Consider the following 11533-nt stretch of genomic DNA (forward strand, 5'->3'; position numbering starts at 1 on the left):
GGTGGGTTTTGAATGTATCCAGAGAAGGAGATTCAACAGTGCCCTGTCACCCTCATAGTGAAGAAATTCTTCCTTGTATGTCTTTGGAACCTCTTATGCTGCAGCTTGCACCTGTTGCCTGTTATCCTGTCATTGGTCATCATTGAGAACAGCCTGGCTCCATCCTCCTGATACCCACTCTTTATGTATGTGTAAACATTAATGAGATCACCCCTCAGTCTCGTCTTCTCCAAGCTAAAGAGCCCCAGCTCCCTCAGCCTTTCATCAGAAGAGAGATCCCTTCATCATCTTGGTGGCTCTGCACTGAACTCTCTCCAGCAGCTCCCTGTCCTTCTTGAACTGAGGGGTCCAGAACTGGACACAATATTCCAGATGTGGTCTCATGAGGGTAGAGTAGAGGGGGAAGAGAACCTCTCTCAACCTACTGCCCACATCCCTTCTAATATACCCCAGGATGCCATTGGCCTTTTTGGCCACAAGGGCACACTGCTGGCTCATGGTCACCCTGCTGTCCATCAGGACCCCCCAGGTCCCTTTCCCCTACACTACTGTCTAACAGTTCATTCCCCAACCTGTACTGGTACATGGGGTTATTCTTTCCCAGATGCAAGACTCTACACTTACCCTTGTTGAATTTCATTAGATTTCTCCCTGTCCAATCCTCCAGCCTGTCCAGGTGTGGTAGTTTAGCCTGCTGTCCACCAAGTCATAAAATCACTCCCCCTCCTAAATTGGACAGGAGAGAGAGAGAAACATAACAAACGGCTTGTGAGTTGAGATAAGGATGGAGAGATCACTCAGCAATCAGCGTCCTGGGCAAAACAGATTCAACTTAGGGAGAAAAAGGTTTGATTTATTAAATGAACAATAAGAGCAGGGAGATGAGAAATAAAACTGTCTTAAAAACAACTCCCCTCACTCCTCCCTCTTCCCAGGACTCCCCTTTCTTCCCCTCACAGGGGTACAGGGGATGGGGGTTGCGGTCAGTTCTTTAAAGATGAACTTTGCCAGTGCTTCTTCTCAGGAGGAGGCATCATCACACTTCTCACTGCTACAGTGTGGGGTTCCACCCATGGGAGACAGTCCATTACAAACTTCTCTGGTGTGGGTCTTTCCCATGGGCTGAAGCTCCTCACGAACTGCTCTGGCATGGGGCCTCCTATGGGGGCAGCTCCTCACACCCTGCCCCAGCATGGTTCATCCACTGGGAGAACAATCTTTCAGGTACCTACTGCTCCAGCCTGAGTCCCTCACAGGATCACAAGTCCTGACAGAAAATCTGCTCTGGTGTAGGCTCCTCTCTCCTCACAGACTCTCAGGTCCCACCAGGAACTTGCTCCAGGGTGCTTCCCACAGAGTCACAGCCTCCTTCAGGCATCCACCTGCTCTTGTGTGGGCTCCTCCATGGGCTGAGAGTGGGTCTCTGCTTCCCACTGGCCTCCATGGACTGCAGGAGGACAACCTGTTTAACCATGGTCCTCACTACAGGTCACAGGGCAGTCTTTCTTCCAGAGCCTAAGCACCCTCCTCCCCCTTCTTCTCCACTGACCTTGGTGTCTGGGGAGATGTTTGCACATTCTCACTCCCTGTTGCTGCTGCAGTTTTACAACTGTGCAACAACTTCTCCTTCTCAAATATGTTATTCACAGAGGCGTTACCTCCGTCACTAATTGGCCAGGCCTGGGCCAGGTGCAGGGTCCAGCTTAGAATTGATTGGCCCTAACCCTGTGAGCTACAGGGGAAGCTTCTGGCAACTCTTTGTTTAAAGAAGCCACCCCTGTAGGTCCTCCACTACCAAAAAACCTGGCCCAGGCAAAACCACTACACCAAGTCTCATTGAATGTCAGCACAGCCTTCTGGTGAGTCAGCTACCCTCCCTAGTTTCGTATCATCAGCAAACTTGCTGACAGTGCCCTCTGTTCCCTCATCAAGGTCATTAATGAATATATTGAACAGTACTAGTCCCAGCACAGACCCCTAGGAACTCCACTAGACACAGGCCTCCACCTAGACCCTGCCCCACTGATCACCACTCTCTGCCTTCTTCCCTTCAACCAGTTCACAATCCACCTCACTAACTGATATCCAGCCCACACTTTCTCAGTTTTGCTGTGAGGGTGCTGTGGGAGATGGTGTCAAATGCTTTACTGAAACCAAGATAAGCCACATCCGCTGCACCACCACCATCTGTCCACCTGGTTACATCTTCATAAAAGGCTATTAGGTTGGTCAGACATTACTTCCCTTTGGTAAATACATGTTGACTGCTTCTAATGATCCTCTTATCCTTTAAATGCCTGGAGACAGCACCCAGGATAAGTTGCTCCATCACCTCTCCAGGGACGGAGGTGAGACTGACTGGTCTGTAGTTACCCAGCTCCTCCTTCTTGCCCTTCTTGAAGAGTGGAGTGACATTTGCTCTCCTCCAGTCCTCAGGCACCTCTCATGTTCTCCACGACTTACTGAAGATGATGGAGAGTGGTCTAGCAATGGAAAACACATCCAGATCCAGGCAAGAGTGGTCTAGTTGGGATCTTAGGTACCTCTGTCCTTTATGGTACATGATACTGGGCAAGTGCTTAGAAAATAAAATAAAAAAGGAAAAAAGTCAGGCAAGCTCCTTGTGCACCTTCCTGCCTACTTAAGCTCAGCCGACCCTCCCTGCTGCTGTCCCTGCTTGTGCCACTGAGCAAAACTTTCAGACCAAGACAGTGCCTGACCTCCAGGCAATCACCCATAAAAGGCTGGGCAGTGATACATACAAGAAGCTGTAATTATGCAAATTCAGCTTGACGTTAAAGACATAAATTCAACTTGCCAGATCTTGCTTATGATGGAGAAAGTAAAGACAGTAATTGTTCCAAGTCTGTTCCTTTGGTTTTTACATTGCAGGGTGGGTATTTTTTCCTGTTGCTCTGTTTTACCTGTGTTTCAGAGTCCCTTGTGACCTCTCCACTTACTCTTTAAGCTCCAGAAAAGCCCCAGGAGAGTTTACTTTCATAAACTCCACTGCAATGAGACACACTTGGTATCCCTGTTGTATATCATAGAAACTGTAGCATATGGACACCAGGGTCTTGTTGCAGGATATAATAACCGTGTGCAGACTATGGGCTGACATGTGCTGAGTTTGCACATAGCCTGTATGCACTATCAGATTTAGGTGATATTTATTTTCAAAATAAAAACCCCAAACCAGAATTTCTCAGTGCCACTCTGGAGGACAAGTAAAGTGAAGATCTTCTGGGTTCAACGTGTTAAATCTTTAGATAAACCTCCAAATGTCCATGTGCTGTATCACTTAGAGGTTCTTTTGTCTTCACGCTGGTCTTACATTGTATACTCCCACCAAAATGAGCTGAGCTAGTCTGGATTCACTCCAGTGTGAATGAGGCAGGTTGAGAAGTCCAAGGTTTCACATTTATTTAAGTTCAGCTTTCCCTTCACACCCAGCCCCACACAGCTCTTGCTCGCTCATGGAGTCCCAAAGCAGTAGAGGGGCTGCTAGTCTGGTCTCAGTTTGGTTTATCATGCCCATAGATTTAGTTTTCCTCATATGCCAGGGACAGTAAAAGAAGACAGAGATTTTCTTCCTCCTTTTTGAAAACAAGCACAACAATGGTCAGTGGCCTGATGAAACTGCAGCCCACAATGCCTGAAAGGTGCAAAAACCTCAGTGCTGGACAGACATCCTTCTTGACACATCTGCTTGCACTGGCCAGATGACAGTGAAATATGCCACACCAGGCCCCACCACATCCTTAGGCAATGCCTCATGAAAACCACGTGCTCTGTGGGGCAGAAGGTGCCTGCTCCCATGCAGAGCGCCACATCTTTGTGACACCTTCATTCCAGGATGCAGTCATTTTCCAAGAGGCAGCTGGGTTAAGGGCATCCATGTGTGACAGTTAATAGGCTGGAGATGGTCAAAATGGGCCATTTGGCCCTGTGAGATTGTCTCCTGGCTAACAAGTGGTACAATAAACATTGTGATTCCTACAACCCTTTCTGGGTTCTGGTTCAGGTTGAATCATCAGTTGCCTTTGCTCCTTCACTATTGCAGCGACCTTTTAAAACTGTATTAGAAATATATCTGTCATCTCTTACTCTTTTTTTTCCCTTGCAAATAGTCTTTTATATGAAGCAGAATAGCTCCCATGAGGACTCCCACCACCAAACAGCCCGGGCTTTCCAATACACTCCCAAGATGGGACACCTCTTTTCTACCCATTCCTAACTGGGATTTCTCCTGCTGAAATCATCAGAAGCTCATTATGCAGCAAAGCAGAAACCAATTTACCTTTAGTAAAGAACAGTTTTGCGGTTCTCTGCAAGATCACAGTGGGATGGTACCATTCCCTTTTCTTTATTGTATAGTTAGACTGTAATTAGGCAGTGATTGCTTTGATATCCTGGCAGCCAGGCAGGAACGTAGGTGGTATTGAAAAGTTTGTGATGCAATCCCTTCCCGTAACGACAGGCAGCGGGTTGGTCAAAGCCCTTTTCAACAGTGACTCAGTGTGCCTCTAAACACAGTGGGAAAAACAGAACACCAAATCGTACCTTTTAAGCCCATTTGAGGATTTGAATAATGGCTTTATGACTCGAGTGAGCCTGCCAGGCTGGTAGGAGGATGTTTGGGATGGCTGTAGAGCACGAATCATTGGCAGGAGAACTGGGAAAGAAGCAGGGTTTGGAGGAGGGAGCAAAGCACATGCTACAGCTCTCTCCCACTGAATCAAAAGGGCTGAGTGGGACCAGGAACTCACGCACCTACATGGTTTCACAGATAACCGTGGCCCTACTTTAGCCCAAATTAACAAGCATCAACAGAAACACTTCCCAGCTTAGCATAGCCCAGGGACCATTGCCAGCAGGAGCTTTGGATCAGACATCCTGATTTGAAGGCTGAGAGTTTAACACTGTAGATCAGGCAGGATCCTGTGTGTTGTTTTTGGGGCTGGAGAATAGGCCTTGGTGTCATTTAGTGTTTTCAAGATATGAAGCTACAATATCTGTATGCTGGTTGCAGGGGAAATAGAGCAGCCATCTGGAGCTTATGCAAGGCAAATCTGCAATAACTGTTTAATACATCCTTGGAGGTGCAAGAGATTTGGATGCTTTAGCAATACCAGCAAAATGCAAGAGCGAGTGTAAAGGTAAAAGACTTACAAGCCAAAAGAAAGACAGTTTAATAACTGAAGTAAGCAGCATGAGAGAGTAAAGCAGACTAAGAAATGTATTCAGTGCTTTCCATGGGCAGATAAGTGTTCATCCACCCGGGAAAGCAGGACTCCATCATGCTTAACCGTACTTGGGAAGGCAAATGCCAAAACCTCAAGTATCATAGAACCATAGAATTGTTTCAGATGGAAAAGATCTCTAAGTTCCTCAAGTCCAACCACTCCCCTCACACTGGTAATCCCACCACTATCATAGCTTTGCAATCTCTCCAGAGACGGGGACTGAGCCAGGGGTCTACATATTCCTGTAGTTCCATCTGCGCTAATAATTTGCCTTATTTTAGAATCATAGAATTCTTTTGGTTGCAAAAAAAAACCCTTTAAGATCATTGAGTCCACCCACTCCTCTCACCCTGCCAAGCCCACCACTAGCCCATGCTCCTCAGCACCTCAGCTACACGGCTTTGCAATAGCTCCAGGGATGGGGACTCCACCACCTCCCTGGGCAGCCTGGGACAGGGGCTGACAACCCTCTCCAGGAACAAGTTCTTCCTCAGCTCCAATCTAAACCTACCCTGGGCACAACCTGAGGCCTTTTCCTCTTGTCTTGTCGTTAATTACTTGGAAAAGAGACTAACCCCCACTTTGTGGATATGGTTTAGTTTAGTGATGATCTCGGCAGTGTTAGGTTAGTAGTTGGACTCGATGATCTTAAAGGTCTTTTCCAACCATAATGATTCTATGATTCTATTCTATAAGTCACTGCAGTCTCCTGTTATCTCCCCTCAGGCTCCTCTTGTCCAAGCTGAACATCCCCAGGGCCCTCAGCCCCTCCCCAGCACACTTGTGCTCCAGCCCCTTCCCCAGCTCCGCTGCCCAGCTCTGGACATGCTGCGGCCCCTCAGTGTCCCTCTGGCAGTGAGGGGCCCAACACTGAATACAGCACTCGAGCTGTAGCCTCACCAGTGGAACAGTCACTTGCCTGGTCCTGTTGGTCACACTATTTCTGATACAAGCCAGGATGCTGTTTGCCTCTTGGTCACCTGGTCAGTGTACCTTTTTCTGCCTTTCTTCAATATTTCATTACTGAGTTTGATGTCATATGGTGTGAAATATCCCTGTGGTCAGTTGAAGTCAGCTGTCTTACCTGTGCTCTCTTCCAAATTCTAATGCACTGTCAGCTGACAATTCAGGGGGCAGCATGAGAAACAGAGAAAGTCTTGTGCACATACTGCTGGGCAATAGCTAAAACATTGGTCTGTTATTGACACTAGTTTGGTCACAAACCCAAGTCAGAGCACCATAGCAACTGGTACAAAGAAAGCTAACTCCATCCCAGCCAGTATGCAGAGTATGAAGGTCTTGTGCAAGATCTGTCTCCTCCTCATACTGAATGAACAGCCAGCAAAGAACAGCAGAAGATCATACCCTGAGAACTGGCACTGTGAGAAGGATTTTAGAAGGAATTATATTTCCCTGAAAGACATGGTGTGACAGGTCCCTTTGGGAAGCATGTTGAAATGTGGGACATTGGAAGAACTTACAAGTGGCAGCAAACCCTAAACCCCAGACACCCTGGATGTGGTAATACACATTTGTTAGGAGGGTCCCTTCTGCACGAATGGCTTCTTGCTGATATTGGCAGTCATGCAAACGGAGCGGCAGCCACTCACTCATCCGCAAAATAACTCCCCTATCAAAAAGCACCCAGTGACTGGATATGCCTTGAATAAACACTTTGTGATTCTTCATGCTCTCCTACACATCCAGCTCCAGCTTCACACTCCACTTCCTCAGCGCTGGCTGTGACACTTAGAGGGCTGTAGGTTTCCCAACACCTCTCAGTGTTCCTGAGTTGCTGCATCACTCCTAGGTCCCACTCCATCCTAATGATGGCCTTTGCTCTGTCTAGAATCACTTTTAGCTTGAGTGTCTGGCCAAAAAGCTGCAAAACAACTCAATTCCCTGACAGGAAGTTGTAGTGACGTGGGGGTCAGTCTCTTCTCTTAAGTAATAAGTGAGAGGACAAGAGGAAATGGCCTCAGGTTGCCTCAGGGGAGGTTTAGATTGGAGCTGAGGAAGAACTTTTTCCCTGAGAGGGTTGTCAGCCCCTGTCCCAGGCTGCCCAGGGAGGTGGTGGAGTCCCCATCCCTGGAGCTATTGCAAAGCCGTGTAGCTGAGGTGCTGAGGAGCATGGGCTTGGCAGGGTGAGAGGAGTGGGTGGACTTAATGATCTTAAAGAGTTTTTTTTGCAACCAAAAGAATTCTATGATTCTAAAATAAGGCAAATTATTAGCGCAGATGGAACTACAGGAATATGTAGACCCCTGGCCCAACACACTGTGTTTCAGGGGTTGTTGGTAAGCTCATGCTCATAGTTGGCAAATCATAGACTCCCAGAATCCCAGAATGGTTTGGGTTGGAAGGGAACTTAAAGTCTCATCATTCCAATCCCCTGGCCATAGGCAGGGACACCTTCCGCTAGATCACATTGCTCCAAGCCCCATCCAAACTGCCCTTGAACAGTTCTATTTCCTATTGTTTCTTTGACCCTCCAAGGTGTCTCCCAAAATTCAAGACAACCATCTGCACAGAAAACTCTTACTTTCCTATTTTACTCAAATTCTTATGCATCCCAGACTGAAGCAATGCTTTTCACATCTGCGGTGAGAAAATTCCTTCCCATCTATGTCCAAGGGACAAGTTTATTCAAATTCTGTCCTGTTGTGATCGAAGGAGAGAGGACAAAGAGCAAAGCTTTCTTGTCCCAATAGGTCTCCAAAGGAATTCCAGATGGATCACAATTGTTTCAATTTTCAAGTTATTCCTCTTCAAACACAATCCCATGGATCTCCTTTAGGATCTCACAGGACTGCTGTAGTGATGAATTTATGCCTCTATTTCTACCTTCAGTGTCAAAGCCATCGTTTCATCTGTTCTTCCCCATTTCCCAAATTTGGAGGAACATGAGTTCATTCTGGAATTGCTCACATTGTAATTCACATCTGAAGGATTAGTATTAGGATAACCAAAAGCCTTGAGGAAGAGAAACTTTTACTTTCCAGTAGTGTTTTGAAGCCCGTCCTTCCCAGCAGAGGAGTGGAATGCAGTGCTCTCCTCTGCAGTCACTTGCTAAATCATTTAGTGTTCTGGGCTGTGGGAACAAAGCAAATTGCATATTAAAGAGGGCTTGAAGCAATGAGTCATGATGAGATATGGAGCAGGAATCAGATGTGAATACAAGAAGTGCTAGCAAGCACAAGACAGCTCTCAGAAAGAGACACGAGAGGCAAATACCTTGAACACAGATACTTGGAGATATCCAACAAGATAATGTTTCGTGATACTGCAGATGACACGAAGGTGTGTGGGAGCGTAGGATGAGTGTGAGGGCAGGAAGGCTCTTCAGAGGGCCCTGACGAGGCTGGAGTGATGAGCTCAGGACAATGGGATGAGGTTTAACAAGGCCAAGGGCCAGGTCCTGCCCTTGGGCCACAGCAACCCCAGGCAACGCTCCAGGTTGGGGCAGAGGGCCTGGAAAGCTGCCCGCAGGGAAAGGGCCTGGGGGGGAGTTGATGCCAGCAGCTGAAGATGAGGCAGCAACGTGCCCAGGTGGGCAAGAAGGCCTGTGGCACCCTGGCTTGTATCAGCAGTGGTGTGGCAGCAGGCCCAGGGCAGTGCTCATCCCTTGTGCTGGGCCCTGGTGAGGACAGGTGGTTGGACTTGATGATCTGTCAAGGTCCCTTCCAACCCTTAAGATTCTGTGATTCTATGATTCTGTGAGTGACTGAGAGCCCTAGGGGTATTCAGCCTCAAAAAGGTGAGGCTGAGAGGAGGCATGATCACTCTCTACAACTCCTTGAAAGGAGGCTGTAGTGTGGTGAGAGTCAGTCTCTTCTCTTAAGTAATAAGTGACAGGACAAGAAGAAACAGCCTCAAGTTGCTGAAGGGGAGCTTTAGATTGGAACTGAGGAAGAACTTGGAGCTCTTGTAAAGCTACATAGCTAAGGTGCTTAGGGATATGAGTTAGTGGTAGGCTTGGCTGTGAATAGAATCAAAAAAGCTTGATTTGGTATATTAATATCTACAAACCTCCACCCTGTCTTCATCCCAAAGCCAAGGTTTCCTCCAGATCATAATCCACCTACTTAAAGTATCTCTTAAGCCTAACACCAGAAGTGCTCAGCAGTTGTTGAACAAATCAGGCAGTTTGATACTGTCAGTAGTGCCTTCTGTCTGAAAGCTACCTCCAATTTAGCTAACAACAGTGATTAATCCCTATCACAATTGGTGCATCCCAAGAAATGTCCTTGGCTTCTAGTTACTCTCTTTCTTACAGAAGGATAAACTGAGTCCTTAGCCTGAGAAATATCTTGTCCAGAAAGCCACTAGAGAAGTCTCTGGGAAATGTATGAATGATCCTCTGCAGTGTCCAGTCTCTGGCTCTAATCTACTTTACCAGCATAAAAAGACACAATTATTTTTACCATATCCAGAGGTGCCTTTTCACTCATGGCCCGGTAGGCACACAAAAATATGAGAGAGAAAGAAACCATCAGGTATATTGCATGCATTGATGTCAAACTCATAACATGCAAAGTCAGAACACTCCACCCGGTGTGTATGAAACAACCAGCGGTCATGGTCACAGCCATGTATACCCTCTGCCTTCTCTTCAGAGGGACAAAAGTGCCCAGCATGCTGAAGGTAGCAGAAGACAAATCTCTGATTTCCATTGTGGCTTAACCCTGTGAGGAAATGCAGGCTGGAAAAGGAGAAAATGGGAAATCTCAGTCCCTCTAAAAGGATAGCACTGGGAACTGCTTTGTCTTCAGATCACTATGTCACATCTAAGATGACCTGGAGGAGAGGTCTGGGACCATCACTCTGAATAAAGGCTGAATTCTTACAGTGGTAGTTATCTGTGACCTTGGATTTATGGTCTTCCAATGTTCTTTCTCTGAGGTGAAGCCACACAACTGTCCTTCTTACTTGGAGCCCTCTCAATTCTCATTTGCAACCAGCTCTTACTGCCAAACTTGCACAAACACTATCCTCTTCAAATCACTTTCCTTATCCCCATTTACAAGCAGGGAAACTGAGGCAAAAAAGCACGAACTTTCTTCTCCCAAGGCCATGGAGTAAATTAACAGCAGGATGGCTTCAAACTCACTGCAGCAGTGCACTGCTGTAACCACTATATAGCACTGCTTTCATTTAACAAAGACCATTATCAATTTGAAAATGGTATTGGTGGAAAAGACCTACTGAATCCTTTTGCAGTTCCCTGTAAGCACAGGCTTTTTCCATGCCATATGCTGTAGACAAAAGTGCTTTATACACTCCCTACATTAAAATAATTCAAGCAGGAGGACATCACCCATTTCCTTTGGGGGAAACAATTCTGCAGCTGAATAGATTGCAGCATTAGGAAATATTTCTTGATGTCCAGCCCCTGCCACAGCTTCTAGAATCTGTTGATGTATTATTAATAGAAAGGAAAATAAACATAGATATTAATGCCAGCAGGCACTGTCTACTACTAATAGCCGCTAAAGTAATATATTCCCCTTGTTTTTAGCTTTTATTAGTCTTTTTGCAAAGGGTTACAAGACCCTTATGCATCCATTAGCCAGTCAGCCATGTGAAATTAATGTGGAGCAATTTTCATAAGCATTACTCAGAACTAATAATAATTAAGCATTATTTTCTGCTCAGATAACACGTAAAATAAAGTCTGACTTCTATGCCAAGATAGGTTTGCATTAGTTTAAGGTAGATGAATTAATTCTCATTTATAAGGCTTCTCCACCAGCTAGCCAGAAAATATCAAGGTAATTAAAACCAATTTGTGAGGTTGTGTCCCATTGCACATTCACTGAGTTTTATCACTGCTGCAAATTACAGGTGCTTTTATGTCATTGCAACGGTGGGATATGAAGGAGACCTTGTTGCTTCTCTCCTTTCCCATCACTTCCAAGAAAAGCCACTTCCTTGTGAAGACCAGAACACATTTTACAATGTCTTTGTTGTTGGAGAAGCAATGAAGGACCATGCATTGAATGAAGGACCAGCTGAGCCCCAGCTCAAGCAATGCATGTAAAAGGCCTCCAACAGAGAGAGAGAGGGAAAAAAAGCTATTTCCTTTTGATTTACCCTTTACTTGCAAAGGATTATTTTTGACTAATTACAAAGACAAGTGGTTTCTGCAGACAGTATTCTATGGATAACTCAGAAACAGCTCTCTTCAGCCAGCCAGATGTTTCCCTATTGCCTTTAACGACCAAAACCCAGCATCTGCAACCCAAATAAATTAGATGATTGGTTCTATGATGCTACACCTTCCTACA

This window comes from Colius striatus, chromosome 2 (genome assembly GCF_028858725.1).
Source record: "Colius striatus isolate bColStr4 chromosome 2, bColStr4.1.hap1, whole genome shotgun sequence".
Classification (NCBI taxonomy): Eukaryota; Metazoa; Chordata; class Aves; order Coliiformes; family Coliidae; genus Colius; species Colius striatus.